The sequence below is a fragment of the Lepisosteus oculatus genome, unplaced genomic scaffold (assembly GCF_040954835.1).
Source record: "Lepisosteus oculatus isolate fLepOcu1 unplaced genomic scaffold, fLepOcu1.hap2 HAP2_SCAFFOLD_103, whole genome shotgun sequence".
NCBI classification, from domain to species: domain Eukaryota; kingdom Metazoa; phylum Chordata; class Actinopteri; order Semionotiformes; family Lepisosteidae; genus Lepisosteus; species Lepisosteus oculatus.
The window spans coordinates 97,385-103,791 of record NW_027167655.1 but is presented as its reverse complement, the minus strand read 5'-3'; the positions used below and the strand labels follow the sequence as shown (position 1 = coordinate 103,791).

Below are 6,407 nucleotides of genomic sequence, written 5' to 3'. Positions count from 1 at the left end.
GAACTTGTTGGTAAATGTGCACAGCGTTATTTTTGGAGATAACAAAACACTGCATACCAACTCCAAAACCTCATCCCACCTGGGAAGCATAGCGGAGGCTGTACAGCTTGCAATCATCGAGGGACCGATGAATTCCAAGATGTATCAGGAAATTCTACAGCAGAATGTCAGGGTGTCTGCCTGTGATCTAAAACTCGAAAGACGCTGGGTCATGCAGCATGACAAAAACAAAGGCGTACATCAACAACAGAGTGGCTGAAACAGAAGAAATTCCGTATTTTGGGATGGCCAAGTAAGAGTCCTGACCCCAATCCCATTGAAGTGCTGTGGCGTGATCTGAAGCAGGCCGTTCAGCGCAAGACATCCCAAAAATATACATGAACTGAAACAGTTTTTCATAGAGGAATAGGCCAAAATACCTCCTAACCGCTGCTCAGGTCTGACCAGCCGCTACAGAAAGTGGGGATTGAGGTTTTTGTCATAAAGGAGGTTCCACTAGCTCCTTAATATAAGGGTTCACGTACTTTTTCCATCAATGACCTTGATTGTTTAAACCATTTGGTCAATAAAGAAACAGCAATGTCAAATGTTGGGCGTGTGTTGTTTGTGAAATCAGACTCTCTTTATTAATTATTATGACTTAGATAAAGATAAGATCACATGTTAGGAGCCATTCATGCAGAAATCCACATCATTCCGAAGGGCTGTTTACAAAAGTTTTTCTCCCAACTGTATGTGAGAGAAAAGCAGAGACGCTCACTGAGTAAAGTGGAGTTGTAGCTTTGCAAATCACAAGGACATTTGTACGCTCAAAATGGGACAGGAGCACCCCAGATGGGACTCAAACCCACAATCGCTGTTTTAGGAGGCCAGTGTCTTAGCCATTAGGCCACTGGGGCACACTGGGGAGGGTCAATCACGCTGATGAGAGCCAGTTTTTTTTTCCTTTGCTTTTTCAAAGGGATCCCCAAAATTAGGGAAGTTAGGCAGCAGAAGGTTTACTGTGACCTGAGAAGGACCGGCATCCAATCACGGTGGTACACACACACACGCTCTCACTCATCTGAGCTACACGGCTACCAAGATGATCTCAGGTGCGCCGAGCTGGTACGGAACATATTGAACTGATCGACGACGAATTGTCTCTCAGACAGGCTTTTCACCTCTGAGCTCCCTGACTGACAGTGATCAGCTAGGTAGTGAAACAGTCAGCTGCTTCTAAGCCTTAAACAGCTGCATCTCGGCGCTTCCACGGAGAGATGATTTGAAAGCCGAACATCGCCTATTGGGAACACCTTTCTATCACTAGTTTAAGAGACTCTTAAGGTCTTGCAGAGGTGCCTGTCTAATAGCATGTGCTTTGCAAGCTATAGGTGTTTAGGCTGAGGCAGAATGCCTGTTAACAAAATGTTTTTCTAAAGGGGCCTCGCACTCTTTTCCAAGCAATGGTCACCATCCCCACCGAGTGTCACAATGTAGTCATGTCCTAGGACATCACCTGTTAGTCTCCATTTGTCTGCCACCAACACTTTAGGTTACGGAGTCACAACCGCACCCCGGAGACCAGAGGAGCCATTGGCGTTCTGGCGGCGCAGATTGGGCTGAAGGTGGGACGCTTGAATCTCGCTGTTGGAGGCCGTCTGAAACTGACCCAAGCCTTTCCCTTGAATTAAATGTAAATAAGAAATGAACCCCAGATGCACATGGAATCAATCACGTGTTTCCTTTGAGCCGTTTCAGAGACTGCTCCAGAGTTTACCTTGCACAGATGCGCAAAGATTAATGATGGGGGTGCACGCTTCCAGGCGTCTTACAACTGTAGGGACTGTTTAGAGACAATTCGTAGATTGTTCTCATTTCCCTCTATTCCCCGTGTTGCAGTGGTAGGATGACGTAAATTCCTGCTTCGACACGTAACGGCATTATAATCAAGTGCAGGAGCTGAGGGCTTTAGTTTTGTTTCGTTTTCCATGGCGTTCGTAAGCGCGCAAATCAAAGGCAATTCCTGCGTCTAACACGAATGTAAATGCTTTGGAAAGTGCAGTGTGGTGCAGCTTGTAAAATCCTTTTCCACATTTGTGGTTTGTTGATGTTTTTTCTGTCTGCCAAAGTTGCATTTTGACATCCGGACTGGGGGACTTCATCATTTGAACGTGAAGCCAGCCTTAAACCCTCTGAGGCATGTCTGTCTGCCGGCACGAATCTTGTGAAAGGTATTTTTTTTTTTAACGGAGAGCGACTTTAAAAAGGTTTCCGCAGCGACTTCGCACTCCGTGTTAGATTATAGGAGGAATGCGGCGGCAGCGAGCTCGCTTTTGTCATGGCCGAGTGGTTAAGGCGATGGACTCGAAATGCGTTGGGGCTTCCCCGCGCAGGTTCGAAACCTGCCGACTCCGGCGTCTGCCGCACGTCGCCTTGTGCCTGCGCGGCAAAGGCAAAGTGCCGCTTCTCCTTTCCCGGTACTATAAAAATGCTAAATCGCTTGGACCCGCTGCCATGGAAAGCAGTTCTTCAGATAACCACACATTCTGCGTTCGCACCTCTGGTGCTCTACTTATGCCTTTGAAAACCTAATGAATAAAGCTGAAAGAACCGACACGATATGTAGGTGCTCGTAAAGCACGCATTCAAGAACTGTTAACAGCAAGGGTTTCAGTGGGTTAACTGAGGAGAAGGCGTGATCGCTAATTGTTGACTTTTTATTTGGTGTTAGAAACACTCTTACTGTGCATGATGTGCAACAAATGTAGCCACAGAAATTGCATCACGCTTTCATGTATGCTATTGCAGACACCAACGTTGCCTAGATAGAAAACCGAAATAGCCGTGGGTTTGCTTGTTGGTCTGAAGGATCTCTCTTCGAATCTCTATCATTTGTCAATGGAAGTAAAAGGCGCTGCAATCTCATACGTTCAGAATCAAACCCGCAGCTGTTGTTCGACTTTATTTCTTGACTAATTACAACTGAGTGTCGCATGAGCAGTTACGTAAACTTGTCTGGTATATTTGAACACAAATGCCGTTCTTCAATTAAAACTAACAGTACATTGTCAGGGACATTCAGTTCTATACAAACAAGAGACAGACAAGAGAATATTTCTACCTTTCATGTGGACTACGTGTTGACTTACTGATCGGAATAATTGAAAAGTTCGGGTTCATAGCCGATGCAGTGCGTGCTAATTAGAACAACAGCAACGCTGAGCTCTCAGCACCGTACTGAGCCCAGGTGTTTTTCTAAAGCTGTCAGGTGCAGTTCATTTACATGAAGGAAATCTCTTACTGGGTACGATTACAATACAGTAAGTAGCACAGGCTACTTAGGGAGTAGCCTGATGCGTTTAAAAACGACCCGAGCCAGGCAGAAGTCGAACCTACAATCTTCTGATCCGTAGTCAGACGTGTTATCCATTGCACCACTGACCCTGGTGCAACACTGCAGGACTGCAACCCGGTGAGCTCAGCACTGCAACTAGTAAAATACCCCCGGTCCATTCTTTTCCAAAAGTGAGAAACACCTGTTTTCTACATTTTGTCTGTTTTAAAACCATATCTCTTTAAACCAAACCAAGAGTTTGTCTTTTGCTCTGATATTCTGATTCATTTCGATTTCAAAGAAAAAAAAACTACCTTCCAAAGCATCATAAAATTGTCCCTTCTTCCAGACTCTACTTCTCTCTTGTAGTAGTACAGCAGACCTTTCCAGGTGAGCAGATCACAGAGTCCGAAATGAGCTTCCTCCATCAAGCAAAGTACCTGAACATGACTCTGTCATCATAAAAGCGCCCCTGTAATAAAGAAATTCAATCTGAAATCAAGAGGGCAGTTGCCTACTGAAATACAAGAGGTCATCAATTTTAACCTAGCAACACATTAAAGGCTGCATCTATACAAGTACGATTCTAGAAATGCTCACCAGATTACGTTTTAAGAAGGAACTGCGCTTCAGGTTCTGCCGAGATCTTAACTCAGATGGCAGGATTCAGAGTCCGGAGTGCGGACTGATTGCGCACGGAGGGTCCATATACTGTGGATCCCTCAGTGATCTTCCGCGTATTCAAACCGCCAGCGTGTGACTCCCCTGTCCCCGTGACCTCATTGCTCTGCTCTCTCCTCTGTGCAGCCGAGCCCGATTCACGGTAAAGTGAAAAAAAAATATGCCCTCAACGTGAGATTTACTCTGGAGCAAGGATAGATGTTACCTTTTTATCATTGAACAGGATGTATGTGATGTGGCGACTAGGTTCAATTTTGTATCCTCTTTAAAAGATTAAGGACTGGGGTGAGCGTGATTTACCACCCTTTCAGCTAAGAACCCGACGTGCGCACCGTTTAAGCTGCATAGACTCGGTCGTTTAACTCTTCTCCATTAGCAGGGTTAAGGTTAAAGAAAAAAAACATTGCTGACTTCTTTTTTTTTTTGCCAGCTGCTAGCGCTGATTAGCAAGGTTTGTATTTCATGTTTTGCAAGTTGCATCCATTTTAAGAAAAACAAGTCGTGTTAAAGACAGGAAATGAATACTTGCATTTAATTAAGTCTAGCCGTAGGCAGTTATCCACTGGGATTCAGACCCAGGGTCTCCTGTTTACTAGACAGGCGCTTTAACCAACTAAGCCACAGAGCCCCGGGAGTGCTGTCCTTTTGCAGCCACTTGGACACACCACTCAGACACATCTGCATTCGGTGTGTGCTCCGCCTGCTCGCTGAGCAAGTTGCCACCTTTACATACAATAGCAACATCGACACCAAGAGAAAGGATGACAAATGGCTTTTATCTGGAACTTTTCATGTCCAAGGAGCTCAATGTGCTTTCTGTGTACAACAGGGCCACTGAACTCCACGCTGGCCACTGAACCACAGCAGTGGCTTGCTGGCTTGACATCTCCCAAGGAAAATGTTGAAATCGCATGTGGAACAGGAAAATGACCCTCGAGTACGAGGGAAAAAAAAGAAAAAGATCATCTGGAGCGCGCCAACCCAGTTGGGACAGCCCAGTTTTGTTGACGAGGTGGCCGAGTGGTTAAGGCGATGGATTGCTAGTCCATTGTGCTTTGCACGCATGGGTTCAAATCCCATCCTTGTCTGTTTCCATTCTGTTTTTGATCCCTATTGCTCAATGCACAGTGAAAGCATTGCATACATGTGTCTGACAATGAGAAATGGGCCCCTGAGACAGTCATTTGCCTGTTTCACAAATGATCGTATTTTACTAGAGATTCTGTTTGGGATTCAGATGTGCATTCGGACAGCAATCCCTTTCAAGAAATGATACGTTCTGGATGAGGTCAAAGGTGCTGGAACACTGTATTTAGGATGTGTTTGCAGTTATTCTGTGTTTCTAGCTTCAACCCAGTGATATATATATATATGCTCACTGATTTTTTGGTACATGCCCAGGGCAATAATCATTATGAGGATTTATTTCCATATGTGCTAGAGGTAGTGTTGTGAAATTCTTCAACACACTGGATCGCAGGTTTAAACCTGCACTCTTACTCCTTAAATACCAACAAATGCAGATATGTAGCAATCATATTGTAGCGGACACTCATTTGCCTGTTTCACAAATGATCATATTTTACTAGAGATTCTGTTTGGGATACGGATGTGCATTCTGACAACAATCTCTTTCAAAAAATGATTTTACCTTATCGCAGCTTTGCCCCTCTTGCCTCTTTGGAAAATATCTCCATCTTGTGGTCGTTGTTGGTAATGTTTAGACAATATCTCCATCTTGTGGTCGTTGTTGGTAATGTCTAGACAATATCTCCATCATGTGGTCGTTGTTGGTAATGTCTTCTTATGCCCTTTTTTATTTCAATTCTTTATTAGTTGATTCTAGAATCTCTACAATAGAGCTGAAAATATCAGTTTTGTAGCAGACAATATGACATTAGTTATAGTCCAATTAAGACTTTATTACCCTGTTTGTAACATAACAAATTAAAATTGATTAAAACTAAGTTTGGAACACCAGGGAACATAAAAAATGATTTTTAGGAAAACCATGAGGTTCTCTGTGTCCGATGCCTGCAAGGGGAGAAAGCTAGAATCCTTTGCTTTTTCAAAATTTGAAAATAAACATCATATAACAACAGCTTTCATTCCTAGGAGTGAAAAATAACCATTTTTGAAGACATATTAGTTTCTAAAACACTACAATAAAGTTAAAAACATCCGTTTTATATTACTTTTAGTATTTTTAGTGAAATTAGTCATTTATTGCACTATTTTTAATATAATCTCTAATTAAAAGTGAATAGAATTAAGTTTGGAGCAACAAGGAACACACAAAAAAAAGATTTTAAGGAAAAAAATGATGTCTTCTGTGCCAGGTGCCTGCAAGGGGAGAAAGCTAGAATCCTACCCAGGCTCCTGGAGCTCTGTCCTGGCTAAAGGAGGGTGA

General features: G+C 43.5%; 1 non-coding gene across 1 annotated transcript; it reads left to right on the top strand.

Moving 5' to 3' along the window:
* Nucleotides 1-5,003: 5,003 nt before the first annotated feature.
* On the top strand, nucleotides 5,004-5,085 carry trnas-gcu (transfer RNA serine (anticodon GCU)). Its single transcript has one exon. It is a non-coding gene; the product is annotated as a tRNA-Ser (tRNA).
* Nucleotides 5,086-6,407: the final 1,322 nt, after the last annotated feature.